At 35.7% G+C, this 16,700-nt stretch overlaps 1 pseudogene; it reads right to left on the bottom strand.

Moving 5' to 3' along the window:
- The window catches only part of LOC107734044 (enhancer of filamentation 1-like), a 28,535-nt pseudogene extending 12,125 nt beyond the window's left edge, over positions 1–16,410 (bottom strand).
- Positions 16,411–16,700: the final 290 nt, after the last annotated feature.

Here is a 16,700-nt window from a genome sequence, read left to right as displayed (position 1 = left end):
CCACTGTATATATTTAATAAAAATTATATATATTTATATTTATGTTATTATTTTTCATTTCATACTATATAACATTGTTTAAAATATTTATTTATTTAAATATTAAATATTGAATTTTAAAGAACTGCAGTATGATATACATTTAATATTTCATTTTTCCCCACCATGTTACACTTCCCGGGTCAAAAAATTGCTTATAAATTCCTTGTTATATCATTACCAAATAATGGATTCAATCTCGTTTTCTTTCAGTTATCACAGGTTTTGTATTTCTTTTGGAACTGACTGATAATAGGCCTCATTGATCTGAACTTATGCACCTCAATTTTGGAGTGAATATTGCCAAAATTATACACAAATGTTTTTGTTTTTTTTACTCATAAACTGAAGTGCATAAGCTCAAATCAGTGAGGCCTACAATCAATCAGTCCTAAAAAGAAATACAAAACCTGTGCTAATTAAAATAAAACAAGTCGACAAAAAGATTAAATACAAGATTTGGTGATAATATATCATAATGAGAGATTTACGTGCAACTTTTAAAAGGTAATTTTTGATCGGGCATATAATCAAAATCAAGGGTTTTCAGCACAAGGGTTATTTTATCTGTATCTATGTGCTCATTAAATATTTATTGACATTAATAAAATGGCATTTTTAACAGGAATACTGTGTGTGTTGACCTAACTAGTGAAACCGTTGCTATTTTTAACATAGTCAATCACAATAATAAATGTAAAGAAGTTGGTGTTCAAAGATTAAGTGTTTTTACTAGTCTTAAACTTGTAGACATAATGTCAATTAAACGTAATTGGTTAATTGGTTGTCACATGACAAGCTTTGTTTGTTCTTGAACTTCTACAAGTTTTTGCACTTCCTAAACATTTGATTTGGCTAAGTTGTGAAGGTCAGGATGTGCATCGCCACACTGCAAGCATGCACACAGATGCAGCAATGAAGAACAATCACCATGGAAAATCTAAACTGCACACTAATCTGATCACCATTTTCAGCGATAGATCTAAAAAGCGGATCACTTTTATTTTTCCGCACAGGAAGCGAGAGCAGGAAGGAAATGGTTATTTTTGTTGCACTTTCCGCTATGCCACACTTTATGTCAGAAGTACGTCAACTGAACATTGCATTTACAGATCTGGGAACACCCTATTACCTCACTCTTACTGGAGCCGGCCAACTGTTATGCCAACCTCAGGAAAACAACAAACAAGGTGTGCCATCACTCCTGAACACCACCAAACAAAACAGCCAGATGAACCTCGCTGAAGACAAGACAGCCCTATATCCATGATCGTGCATCTCAAGATCATTTGAGGTGGACGGACCGAACCTTAACATCAACACTCCTGATCTCAGAGACTAGTAACTCTCTAAACGCTTAATGTCAGAAGCAGAACCTCTACTTTAAAGCGACAATCTCAGACATGACCTCAGTGTTATGAGTTTGCCTGAATGATGTTTTCATCTAGTGTTTATGAACACAAGATATGTCTACAGTGTCTGTATCCAAGTGGCAAATTGGAAAAACAGCTGAATCTGAATAATATTCGTCTTTAATTTAATTATCATCCACAATATGAAGTGTCATATATGTCATACCACAGTTCTTCAAATTAAATATTTAATATTTAAATAAAAATTAATATTTTAAACATTTAAAATTTTAATTTCTATGAAACATATTTTTAATTTACATAAATATCAGTAAATAAAAATAAAAACAATAAAACATTAATATAATATAATATAATTTCAATTGCAATATGAAATGTTAAATGTTTATCATATCACAGTATTTCCCAAATATGACTTGTTTTTGGACCATCATGCAGCCATATGGTGTGCCATAGATGTGGTTCAAAGAAATGCAACTAAGTTTTGCATGAAAATAAGCTGAGAGCTTTTAAGAATGACACAGAAATCCCTTTCCTCCTGCTGACATGCACTTCATTTTGTATGCTTTCTCAGCATGTTCAGTAGCCTGATCTCCTCTATTTATTTTCCCATCCATGCTGTGGTTTTCCTATTCAGAGTACACCGGTGCAGCCCGATGCATCGACAGGACATTATAAAGCCCTTAAACATAAAGACTCATCGCTGCGGTGGAGGGCAGGGCAGGGCAGGGCAGGGCAGGGCAGGGCAGGGTGTGCACACAACTTCGATCCAAAATGGTTTTTGGCTGGACATGGAGACGCTTTTAATCTGGACTATAAAACAGGCTTATGGGTTAACCAGCCACTGTAAATAGTTAGTATTATTATTTCTTATATAATATATAAAATTAAATTAAAAATTATAGAATGCATAATATATATATATATATATATATGTATTTTATACATTTATTTATTATTCATTTTATTATTTATTATTTTATTATTATTATACACTATTCACCTGTTATCTTTCAAACACAACTAAAACTAGTAAGTAAAAAAGTACCTTAGTTTTTGCATGCTTTTCATAATGGCAATAGCTTAAGAAATACATAAAAGGCACAACGTGTACTGTATTTGTCTACAAAATATTTAGGCATAAACTCAAAATATTTTATAAAATATAAAACAAACTGAGTGAAGTGTGTCCACACATTTAGCTGGTAATGTATAGACCATGGTTATTCGTGATTATCATATTCATATATGTGGTACTTCAAAGGATATTAAATAATAATGCCAAGTAATATTTGAGTTTAACCTTTAAAAAGCATCCCAAGATGCACTTCTGTAAGTTGATTTAATCTCCAAAGAGTGTAAAGCTGGAATCCCCATACTTACATTTTGATGACTTCAAGTGTTCTAAAATGTGGAAAATGAGTAGAAAAAGTAGTAGTGTCCAAACTTTTGACTAGTGATTCATATAAAAACGACATGGTATTTCCAATACTTTACCACTATACTTCTTTGTAAGAGTAAAAAATGCAACAGCAAAAGCATGTTGCACAATCAAACGCCACACTAGATGAACGTTTGAACTTGACAACACATGCCACACGTTCACCACAAGTGTTATCATAAAGCGCGAGGTGAACATCTTTGCTGTAGTTTAGTTTACCTTGCTGGGAGTCCCATCAGCTTTCAGTGCGCTTCTCTGTGGAACCTGGTACACGTCTTTAGATGGAGGGATCTGGTAGATGCCCTGTCCCTGCGGGCTCTGGTGGGACGGCGGCACCTGGTACACACCCTGAGGTGTGAGGTGTGACTCTCTCTGCTGAAGAGAGTGACCCTGTGGGGGGGAGGGGGATGCAGGCGTCTGTCCATCAAACATTGGTCCGATAAGCAGTTTGAGGCGGTTGCCGGGAGCGATGCCCTGACGGCCGTGGAGCGAACAGAGCCACCATCCCTCCAGACCGCCAGTGTTCTGCTCGATGATGGTCAGGATGTCACCTTTCCGGAAAGCCAGCTCTTCTGGAGATTCCGGGACATTGTCGTAAAGCGCTTTAGCCATTAGATTCTGTAAAGAATGAAGGTACAATAATTTGTGATGCTGTTGCACTCATTAAGGCACTTAACATTCCAGATTTTACATAAGAAAACGCTCACCCTAACCGCTAGCCAGCTCAAGTATCATATTCATGTTCAGTATTATCACAATCATTGAGGCATGATCTAGGCATATTATATGATTACATGCAGTGATTTTTGGACTTATTCAGCGGGTTCTTGTGGGCTGCAATATAAAACGATTCCCTGTAATATCACAATTAGATGTCTAAAAAACATCAGTGTAACTCTATTTGTGTAGTTCGGCGGCCTGCTGGGAGCTCCCTTCAAAAGAAGCCGTTTCATCCACTGTGTCTCAATAATAACTCAAACTCAAACTGAACGTCTGGCCGAGTTGACCCACATCGGGCTAGGAAAATAATCATAAAATCCACTTGCCGACTCCATAGCCAAAACATATTTCTCTGAGGGGCCATGCTGGAAAACCATTTTTCTGTCAATCATTTAGAAACCACTTTGAGGAAGGAAAAAAAAAAAAAAACTGAACAGTGCTGGCAGAATATAGTTCATATTGTGCCAGTCCACAGGATATTTCATATCACATTCTCTCTTGTAAAACTGGAGTTTAAACTTTTAGAAAAAAATATTCCACAGGTCTAGTGTATTTGAATTATATTTTACCTAAAAGCTACCTAGCTACCTACAAATCAGGAAAGAAAAGTATTTAAAATATAAATAAATAAATCATATATATATACAGTATATATATATATATATAAAATATTTTTGTAATAATATTCTAATATTTTATTTTATATAATAATTAATTAATTTTCAAAATAAAATATGTTTAATTACTTATAATAAAATTTTTAAAATGCATGTAATTTAGAGGCATTTTTATTTATTAAATTTCACAATGTTTTTTTTTCATAATTGTAATAGCTTAACCCTGTGAAGCCTACTGTACCATATTTGATACACTCATTTATACAACACTTTTTAAAATATTTTGTCTAAAGATTCCATAAACCGTTCCATTTTTTCAGTTTTTTTCTGACTATTATTTCATATGTCAGGCTTTACATGGTTAATATCATTTTGAAGTCCCATATGAATATGGCAATCATACAGCACAACTGTAAATATTTAGGACAGATATTGATTACAATTCGATTTTTAAGCTTCAGTTCCACTCCAAGATGCCTTTATTTGGAAATGTAAAAATTCAGTTCTAAGGTAATTTGGGATGTAATTTAATGGTTGACTGATATGGCTTTATCTTGGCCAACATATCAGTCTATCACTAATGCTCCCATGGGCCAAACACAAACGATCCTACAAACATTATCTTCACTTTGAACAGTGTGTCTATCAGCTTTTCCTTGAGTTCTGTCTTAGCTGACTTTGTGTGCCTTCGTCTGCTTTCCCACAATGCTAAGTAAACCGGTTCCCACGTGAACCTTCCTGTTTGAGCAGCATCATTATCTGCGATTGGGCGTCTGGTCGCATGGCTATTGTCTCACATTCATAGCCCCGGTCACCCGCATTAGGGCATGACAACAACCCCCGCCGAGAAAACCATGACACGCTAATACAGTGAGCTTAAGAACATGACCTTCGGGGTCACCATTGTCTAATAGGAGCATTTTGTGTTCAACTCTGAGCATTCAGCCCGTTTAGGGCTTATTTGCTCAAAAATAATACAAAAAGAATTCACTGAAAAGGAAACAAGGCAGAGAATCAAACAAGGCATGAGAAAATCTTAAGTTGAATCACTTAACCACTTCATTTTATTTCCAAATTTAGTTGTAGAGTGTCCAAACTTTAAACTGGTGCTTCATTGAATGTCATGAAATTAATAACACTTAATAACACTTTGAAAAAGCTCTAATGCTTATTATCAGCCATGGTATTCTCAACAGCCTTAGCAAACATCACTAAGAAGTTTTTACTCAGAAGATTAATACTAAGAAGAAGCAAAGTGTCAAAAATGTATGTGATGGTGTGTAGATAAAGCAAATGAATCATTCAAGCCATTTTTGGTATTCTCACCTCCACACACACACACACATGCAAAGTGAAGTCTGTAAGCAGAACTGATCTGGAAATATTCCATTCAAAGCATTCACTATCACGGCAATACATGTTTCCTCTTGTGCAAAGTTTCCGTGCAAAAGGAAGAAATTCGCTTCGCTACAACTACAGTGCAACACTTTTAGAAGAAGTACTACATTTCACAAACAATTGACGTGCATCTTACAACGAACTCTGATCTGTAAGACCACCCTAAACTAGCCATCAATACCTTACACTTCAGAGATTACTGTGGCAGAAACTATGTGTTATCTACATCCAACATAAAAATTGCAGTTCTTTATTGTGATGACTCAATCTGCAATCTCAATGGATGGCAACAGACTTAAACAAATAGAGACAAGTCAATGCAGTACCGGTAACTTTGATTTGATTGTTTTAAGGTTTAATTTTTTCAAACATTTGTTCAGTGCATGCATATAAACCACAGGTGTATCTGGATGTCACGCTAATGCTAATGTTAGCCTCTTTGGATGCAGAGCATCATAAAGTGGTCTAATCAGTGGTGTATTCTTGTCCCACTACACACAAGTGTTAGACATTACCTGCCCTGATGGTCTGGGAAGCCCCAACACTTCAGTGTTGAAACAACTTCCTGAAAGTGGTCTGTAATTGAGCTGTAAAGCTACATGATGTAGGGTATTTCATGTACTCATGGACGGTTTGGCCATCTTATAAAACAGTGGTGTTTTACATGGAAAGAACCAGATGTGTCCAGGTTTGCCCAGCAAATGGTTCTCGCCGTAGTTGTCTAGGTGGTGCCAATTGGTGCAACACTTCGAATTCACAATGTAGACCACAAATTCAGGAAAGGGTTATTATAGTTAACTTAAACTAAAACCATGAACAATTGTTAACCAAACTAAACTAAAAAATCCTAATAAAAATTAACAACAAAAATACAACTGACTAAAATTTAAAATTAAAACTGAAAACTGAAAAATAAAAACATTCAAATTATTAATAACAACTATAATAGTATTACAATGATACTAAAACAACATTGATTCAGGATAAAGAAATTCAGACTTGTTCAATTTAAATGATCAAACTGAAATTAAATTCAAATCTACCAATGATACATATTCAATGAGCAAGATGGCATCCATCGTTTCCTCAATATTCGCATCATTTTTGCTGCACGCAGCTCGCGCTCCTGCTGATGCGGCGAGTATAAACCAGGCTCTACACTCTAAGCGCAGCGCAGCTCAAACGAGTTGCGCGGTTTCGTTATGCTTTCAGTTTCGTTTGCCGTTTGATGTTTCTCACATGCAACAGAAATGCAGCGCTTATGAGTTAAACAATGCGGTGGTCGCGCCACTGCACACAAAATTTAGTCGCACCGGCAGAAAAACTTATCACAAAATGCGCCCATTTGGTCGCACACTGGAGCCCTGTGCAGTACTGTACAGTATTTATTTATCCTCAGTTGTTCAAATCGCGGTAATCGAATACGGTTATAGTGATAATTAAAATATGAAACGGTAATACTAACCGTGGGGTATTTTATCACAATTTATCGTCAAACCGGTAATCGTTACATCCCTAGCCGATATAATGCGCAGTTTTATATAATTAAGGTTATATGTTATAACGATGAGCGAGGGAGACATACACATTGTAATAAATATATATTCTTAAATTTCATCGTTATTTACATTTACATCATAAAACACTGAATGCTTACATTATAAACTGGATGAAATGCAAGTTGAATTTCATTTAGCCAAGTTTTAGCTTCTGGTATCCACACCTGGAGCAATGCCTTTACATCATCTCTATGTTTAGAGACTTTCTGAAAATTCATGGCTCATCCAGTCCTCAACAAAAATGTTTTTAGTTTTTTTTTTGTGGCTAGACAGTTTGTGTTTGTATAGTAAACCCTGTATGTTGAGGAATATGTGCTAACCAGCACAGAACTTACTAACGTACGGTAGAGAGCCTCCCTACTTCTTAAGTACACTCTCATTGGGTGGTTTTTGGCTTTGCCCCAGTAAAATCATCAAGGCTGATTATGTAAGTAAGTAAATGAGCACGTCAAAAAACACACTAGTGAAAAATTCCCCCAACAACGCTGCCAAAGTCACCAAAACACTGCAGAAATCTAAACCCTCAGGGTGCAAAAAAGCACTGTGCAAACAAAGATCATTAAATGGTCTCGGCCAATAAGCAAACCCCCTACCTTGCGAAAAGTGGTGTTCCTCCAGTGAAATGGAGTGGTGTGAGAATTAAGGCCAGCTCACTTTAACATTCCCCTGGAGGGAGGGTGGTGTGGGTAGGACTGGTGAACCAGGACCTTTTACCCTCATTTCACTTGAGTAAATATAGAAGATAATTACCATAATGACTCTAATACAGACCTGATGACTCAACTTGGCCGTTGCGCTGAGTGAACGAGAGTTTGGCTCTGTCGAATGAACAGGACGTTCGAGGGACTGGCTAGGAAGGGTTGTGCGTACTTTAGATAATTCTTCAGCTAGTTTGTATGTCTTGACACCTTAATGCAATACGTCATGCTTTGGCAGAAAAGATAGTTGCATGTGAGTTTACTTGCAATTAAACCGCCTTTAGCAAACAGACGATGACAATAATAGCAGCAAAACGAGATCGATAATTTCATGCCCCAAGCCAAAACACAATGGAGTGCTCGATCAATGCTCTCTAACATACAGTAAGTTACACATGAACAGCTAGAAGCTAGAACATGCATCAAAGAGATTGGGGATCTTTTCAGAAAATTTTACGTAACACATTGTGAATTAAAGTCATTTTTCATTTGTCATATAGCATGTAGCTAATATCACTGGAGCAAAACATTGAATTCAGTCTCTGCAAATACTGACATGGTGAATTTCAACAAAACAGGTCACATTTCATCCTGAAAAATAAAATAAAATAAAAAATTTTGGGGTAAAATTACATAATAATATAATTAAGAGCATTTCATCTCCAAATTTTCATTAGCATGATGCAGGTATTTTTATCATTATTAATGGTGATTTCATTACTACATTTTTTACAGTGATATATAGACATTTGATTATGCTAGTGAGAATTGAGGGGAAATGTGCTTAATTGTTATGAAAATAATACAAAACATCTTAATATAAACAATTAACAGACTTAATTTTCATTAAGCAAAACATAATTTCTAATTTATTTCTTTTAATTTTGGGTTGAATATGACCTGGACATGTTCTTGACTGGTTTTGTGAGATTCAACTGACAATAAACAAAATATTTAACAATTCTGGCACAAAAATACCGAAACTTCAGGTAGACTGCTGCAAACAGCAGCTCATGACAATGCAATGACCTGAAGAGTATAAAACAAATGCAACAAATTGATCTGTAGCTGCAGAATGATCACAAGCACGTGCATGAGAGTAAAATCAGCTTTAAATCTGGTGGTTTGAACGCTGACACTCTGGAAACTCCCACCAGGGGGCTGATTTCATAGTGACACATATTTTGACTATGTTACAGTGGTCGTGCCATGTTTCTCTTTGCATTTTACCAATCAATAAAAGGCTGGAAGGAGACACAAAAAAGTGTTGTCTCATTTCAGTGGTGGAGTGAGGTTATTAGTTATCCCTCCCTTTTCCTCAGTACTGTGAATCAGTGATCGCCCACACTACAGCCGACAACATGACTTACAACACCAGCAAAAAAAACCCCGCCCACCAACCACCTAACAAACACAGCCCAGCCAACATGGCAACCTCAAAGACTCTAATCATACAGCGCAGGCTTTTCTTTGAGCTTGTAACACTCCAAAGAGAAAGGAAAAATTTAAATCGCATCATATGACCCCTTTAAACCACACAAACGTTTCTGAGCATTTGCACAAATCTACGGTTAGTTTTGGTGTTCAAATGCTGTAGGCATGGACAAAATAAGACTTGTGGTGGCCAAAAACTGGCAACCTTTCAGCATCATTGCTGAAAACAAGACCCAGATTGTTGTAGGTGGGGCGTAATGACATTTACGCATATAATCAGTGCAATAAAATGTTAATTTTACATTGTAACTGCTTATTAAAGAAACCACAGGCAGTCTTATTTGGCTTTTTTATTCTATCATTACAAGCCTTGTTGTAACTAGAAAGTTTTCTACCTTCAGCTTGAAGCTTGTCTTCAGCTTGGCATCTAAAAAAAAATAAAAAAAAATAAAAATAAAAATAAATAAAATGAATATATAAATAAATGAATAAATAATTTTAAAAAAAATAGTTTCAAAACATACAGCAGATATATAAGAGAAATGTACTGCTATAGCTCTTGACTTGACCTTGCCCCTAATGTCTTGTAGATATCAGGATTACAGTATTTTATTTTATTTCAGATTATTCCCAACAAAACATTTCTCATTTTCATTTAGTTTAACTTAGTGTACTAAAATAAATTATTCAAAACTATATAGATATTAAAGAAAATGACACGCAACAAAATTACTAAAAATTTTACTAAAATAAAAATGGAAATATAAAATAATTTCACCATCTATTAATAAAATCTATAGTACTATCTCAGAAATGATAAAAACACATCAATATCACTAAAACTTTAAATAAAAAAATGAAAGTGAAAATGTAAAAATAAAAACTAATTTAACAAACTAATAAAAACTATCCCAGTATCTCAATGACACTAAAATTTCACTGGTTGAAATGTTACTTAATCATTAGGTAGCTGCTGGCAATAAAATTTGCATAATGCTGCATTTGTAAGCAGTGTTTGCTTAATGTGCAAGAACAGAGTATATTTTACACCAGCAGGCCTCCAAATACTGAAGGAGGCAGTGTAAATTAACAGAGAGGTAATCGGGTTCATTCATCCTGTGGGAGACAGTTTAAGACATAATCCCCCCCAAACCAGCTAGCGACTTGGATGTGTGATAGATGTCACAGCAGGGGCAGCCCTTCAAGAGCGGGAAATGTCATCTCAATTTCACACTTCTCGTGAAAGTCTGTAGTGGTCCGGCACAGATAAGCAGTGCATGAGCTTGCTGTAAATTACTTTCAAAGGATTTTGGGTCAATAGGGCAAGCCTGTTTCGCTCTGACATATCTAAATGAAGCAGAAAAACATGTCCTCAGAAACCGCTGTGTGTCACAAGACTAACACTACAAAAACAGCACCTGTTATTTATTCAGTGAGCCCACAAAGCTAAAAAATTGTCATTTTAAAAATGTTTTAAAAGAGAAATGTAGTTTATGATGTGTGTGTGTGTGTATATATTGATTGACTAGGACAAAAGATGACAAACGATCTTAACACTATATATATATATATAAAAAAAGGCCCAAAATATATTTTTTTTCTTATTTTCCAGCCATTTTTAAATACAAATAAATAAATAATAAAAAATAAAATAAATAAAAATACATGAATATATTTTAGCAAATAAAAAAGTAACTAAATTAAACACTGAAAATTAACAATGAATGACAAATCCGTTAAAAATTTTCCAGAAGAATGAGGTCAGTCTTTAAATAGTGATGATGACTACAAGTAAAGAGAAGTCACAAAGTTCAAGGGAAACAGTCCCACACTATCACGTCAACCTTATTTGCTTCCCTCGTTTGCAGCTGTCAAAGTTCCTCTTATCTGACAGTTTGCCATCCCACCTTTTGACTGTAGATAATCGCTCTAAATCACCACAAAAGGCAATATCCTCCTTCGTATTTCAAATGGATCAATCTTTACCTTTCATTGGAGGCAAACAAACTCTTGGCTTTCTTAGTTTGTCTGCAATTTTGGAAGAATGTTGATCTGAATTCTGAAGATTTGTGTGTTCATGCACTGATGCATGAATATAACCACAAAATCCAGGCTTGAAGAATAAACTTTTGAATCTCACATATGGGTCGAGCACTAATCTGAATATTGGGGGATGTGTGCTCTTTAACATCTATGCGGATTACGGTTCTGAAAGGTTCACAGTTTCTTATTTGATGCATCTTTGCAACCCCCCATGTCCGTATATGTAGGAGGGTTCTCGGCTCCTTCAGAATCGTCTCTTTTCTTTGTCCGTGCCTTTCAAACAGGGCAGAGCTGTGCTGTGGAGCGCTGGTTGAGACCTGCTCTCTGAATAGCCCTTGTTCTTACCCTGGGGAATGTGGAATGCCTGCTGAGAAGTGTTCTTTATGCACAATACCACCCCGATGTGGCCTACACACACACACACAGACCAAACACATGAATATATAGACACACACACATTCACTCACACAGAAGTCTTCATACTCTAATGTTCTCCAATAGATGTAAACGAGAAGTGATTTTAAATTGAAAGACCTTTCGGTGAGTTCCTTTACATTTAATAACTTCCCACACACCTAAAGATAAACGTTATTGCTCTTGATTGAGTTTGAGTTCTCAGCTACATTATCAATCTTGTCTCATCGTTAGCTAAAATTCTAGAGAAATAATGCAAACGAGATTTTTGTTGATAGTAAGAGTAAAGAGCTATAAAATTAATATGGATTGCATGGTTTAGATAATTAGGTTATCTATATAATTATGTCTTCTGTATAATTAGGACAAATCTGATGAGAAATGTTTCATATCAAGAACTCTCACTTTTGACTGACTATTTGGGCAAATGTTTCCGAAACACTAGATGTGATACATATTAAAGCTTATTTCCGCCTTTGGAATAAGAAAATAAAAAAATTTATTGCAAGTTCACTCACAATTTATATCTCACAATTCTGATTGTTTTCTTGCAATTTTGAAGAAAAAAAATTGTGAGATATAAACATATTGCAAGAAACAATTGTGAGGAAAACATGTCAGAATTTTGAGATATAAACTCAGAATTGCAAGGTATAACTTCTAATATAAACAGAATCATGAAAAAAAATCTGAATGATGTCATTTTAACTTAAAATTGTAAGTTTAGAACTAGCAATTGTGAGATATAAACAATTCTGAGAAGAAAATTCCGATATAAACTCATAAAAACTCAAAATATTCTCAGATATAAGCTTTCAATTGTGAGAGAAAAATGATGATAATGATAAAAAGTTACAATTACCTTTTTACATTTTTTTTTAAAATTCCATATTGGAAATTAAGTTACCATGCATGATTGCTAGGGTCATTTAAAATTCTGAGAATCAGGAGACTTAAGCAATATTTTTCTTGTGGTCTCCGTTTAATCTAGGAATGAGAGAGATTTTTCTCTTTCTAACACACAAAAATAAACCACAAAATCACAGTTACAATTACAATTACACTTTCTCTACCTTGTATTTCCCATTTCTTTTCATTTCAGTGGGGCAACCCCCTATTTTTTCCCCTCAGACACATTGAGAACAATGTACATTTCCAAACAAAACCCTCGACTTGGATTACAGCCTAGAGAGAAAAGAGAAAAAAACGAAATCCCAGAACGTTTACTTCACCTAATCAGTTCTTTGTGCCTGTCAGGCTATTTGTGCCACAGTTACATAAGAGTGAAAAGAAAGCAGGAAAGCAGGGTACAGACGTTTGAGTGTGGCTGGGTGTTTAGAAGGAGGGGTCGGCTCTCATTTCGATGTGCTCCTGAAGGAAAATCTATGGCGTAACAGTCTCAAACTGTTCCCAGATCCCTGTGTCTGTTAAAAACAGGCTACATGAGCTCTGAAATCTAATAAGAGGCCATACAGGTCTGCTTGTTTGAGGCTCATTTGTGTCTTATGTATCTTCTCACACCTGCGCACCTGCTGGAAAACATAACTGACGTCGACAGGCCTGGGTTCTGACTGACCTTTGTGATGTGTGACGTCAAGATGTGGACCACGTGACTGAAAGATGAGGTCTGTTTAGTGTCTTCATTGCTCCAAAGGTGGAAAACTGGCTCTGGTGAGAACTTAATGTTTAACTAACAACAGTACTTCACCTCATGGACTGTGTGAGGGACTTCTTTGATACCCCAAAAGAACCAGTTGAGAAACTTTTGGTTTTTAAGAGCGCTTGTGGAAGTAAACAGGTTAAACTGAGGAAGTATGGCCTTAGTTATTTCGTCAGCTGTCTGTCCACTCTGTTGGGTTTGGCAGATTAGTTATCAGACCGTGAACCGAAAACAGCCTGTGTGTCACTCAGGGTGATGTACATCAGTTGTTCTGCGTGAGAAACAACAACAGCGTGACCAGTTCGCCCCTGCGGCCCTGACCCTCTAATACCCTGTGGTAAAAGTCCTCCACAAAGTAAACCAGTCTCTGAGGCAAAGATGCTTTAAAAGTTTCAGAAATGCCAGCAAAACAAAGGATCTCTCTGTGGCAACTGGAGATAAAAGGAAATTGAATCTGTTTTGATGTAACTTCCTCTGAAGTTACGGGGTGAAACTCACAAAAACTGCCAAGAAAAATATAGGTCATATTTCACTCCAAAATCAAAATGAATAAATGAATAATGTTTTTCTATAATTAATTTATATTAGCATGCATTTGAATAAATATTTATTATTTATTAATTAATGTATTTATGTGCTTATTTTTTATTTATATAAATAAAATATAAAAAATATTGTTAAATATATTATAATAATTCATAAAAAAACATGTTTTATATAGATAAGTCATTAAGAATATTTTCTTTAAAAATAAATATTATTAGGCATTTATAATGTTACAATGTTGTACTGTTATAATGTTGTTTCAACCCATCTTTGGGTCAAATATGGACTAACTCAACTTTTGGGTTACAAATGTATTGTAAAAATGTAACCTAACAGCTGGGTTATTTGAAACAACCCAGCATTTTTTTAGAGTGTACAAAATATTTTTTTTGTCAAATAAATTGTTCTTTTGAATTTTCAATAAAGAATCTGCAAAAACTGTATTCCACAAAATTAAGCAGCATAACTGTTTTTAACACAAGTTAAAAGTGTTTTTTGAGCACCAGCATTGAATGATTCCTAAAGCATCATGCGACACTGAAGACTAATGGCTTCTGAAATTTTTTTAATTATTTTTTTAATTTTAATTTTAATTTATATTTCACATTATTAATTTATTCTTGCAAATAAATCAAATAAATGCAGCTTTATTTAGCATATTTGAGAGAGATCGCAATAGAGGCTCATTGCCATACTGTAGAGCAGCGGTTCCCAAACTGGGGTTTGGGGGTGCCTGACATGTGTCAAACACTAGAAAGGGGTGCACGCTGCAAAAAGTTTGGGAACCACTGCTGTAGAGGAATCCAAACAGTCTGATATGCGCTAACAGTCCATGTCTTGCCAAGTACTCCACATTCCCCAGATAGTGTGAAGCAGACAAAAGCATTCCATTCAGGAAGAGCCGCTCGATCCTCCTACCAAAGTAGGAAGCAAATCTTCCCAAAGGGCTGAAAGCCTCAAAGACTATAAAAATGGGGAGGGAATCGCACACAAGGGCCAAGTTTCTCCTGAATGAAAAGCTGCCCTCACGCTATGTGCACTTGGATTGGAAGTACAGATTTGGCCAAAGTTTAGGCATACTTTTGAGTGCCCCAAAATCAGCTGGGAAAACTTTTGAAAGGATGACAGCTAAAGTCACTGTCTGCTTTACACAAAAGGTCATTTTGCTTAAAAAGTAAATTTTTTATATAATGAAAGTGAATGGGGTCTGAGGCTGTCAAGCTATAAAATTATTAAATAAGCACCATAAAAGTATCATTAAAGTGATAAGACTCATGCACTATATTCCAAATGTTCTAAAGCCATATTTTCAGCCTGTATGTCACGGAAAGAACTATCAAATCAAATTTTAGTAACAAAAACTTAATTTCTAGGTGAATGATTCTTTTAATACTGGATGTTAATAACAATCAAATAAGTACAAGTATAGGCTATATCATATAGAGTTCATTAATGAGTCTATTCATCATTTTTGAATGACGTCTATAAAACCACTCTCAGAAAACAGTCCCAGTGTAAAGGGCAATCTATGCACAAATCAAACATGGACATGCACATAAAATCCTGGAGTGGTTTTATTTTCTGTCTCCACCAGGAACACTCAGTATAACAGCAACCCTGTTACTCTGAACAAAATGCATGCTGTTTGCTTTAAAACAACACATTACACAATCGCAGTGAGGCTCAAATTGGAAAAGGGGCTGGAGCCTGGGCTAATGAATGGCCCCATATATCCTCAAGTGGCTCAGAGTAACTTGAGTTGAAAATGCAGAGTGTAAATCACATCATTTATTACAAGTCTCGCTACAATAGAGCTCAAAGAGTGCTTTTGTGTCATGGTTGTAATAAATTATGTGATTTGCACTTTGCTTTTGGATCATACCAGCCATGCAATAAATGAATGGTTGGTTACGCACACAAATTACTGCTGTTCAGAGCTGGAGCCAGCCGGTTGTCAAGTTAAGGACTATTTAACTAGTGAAATAGCATTGGTTCTAAAAGGGAAGGATGCTTAAGCACATCCTCCATTGAATTTACATAATTTGCCCCTGTATAATAAACATTCACACAATAATGGCACATATAAATACACAATGTACAATTTATACCTCTTTGCATATTGTCTGTCTATCTATCTATCTATCTATCACAGTTGAAGAGCAGTTGCGCTTTCATTTTAAAAAGTCATAGAAATCCCTTCTAAGCTTGATAAACATGTAAATTTTACACGTTTTACTCTAGTAAACAGATGAGCTCCGATGTAGTTTACGGAAATAGCGCGCATGAATGGAGAGTCACTTACTTTGTACTTCATTTTTACGCGTAACTCCAGTAAGAAACAAAATCCGTGTTCAGGGTCAGAAGAAACTCTTCTTTTAGCGTTTAAACGAGACTAGACGCGCATTTTGCCCATTTTCACTGTGTATCGCAGGAACGGAGTGATAACGGTAAATGTGCTGCGGGCTCGAGGGTCTGTAGTTCATCTGAGCGCGAGCGGGAGGAGCGCACACTACTCTGCGAACCTGCGCGAGCTCATTTGCATAACGCACACTCATTGGTCAGCGGTTGCGAGGACGCTGATGTCACCGCAGTCAGCGGACTAGACGCTGCGGAATTCAAAGAGTGAAAACTTTTTATAAGCCATAAAAGGCGGCGTCGACATTTCCTAGGAAATAACACAGCGCAGTTAGTCACATATTATAGTATGAGCTCACTGTTCTAGATATTAAGGAAAGGGTATATTGAATGATGACTAGAC

This window comes from Sinocyclocheilus rhinocerous, unplaced genomic scaffold (genome assembly GCF_001515625.1).
Source record: "Sinocyclocheilus rhinocerous isolate Xijiao unplaced genomic scaffold, SAMN03320098_v1.1 scaffold430, whole genome shotgun sequence".
NCBI classification, from domain to species: Eukaryota; Metazoa; Chordata; class Actinopteri; order Cypriniformes; family Cyprinidae; genus Sinocyclocheilus; species Sinocyclocheilus rhinocerous.
This window is presented reverse-complemented; position numbering and strand designations above follow the sequence as displayed.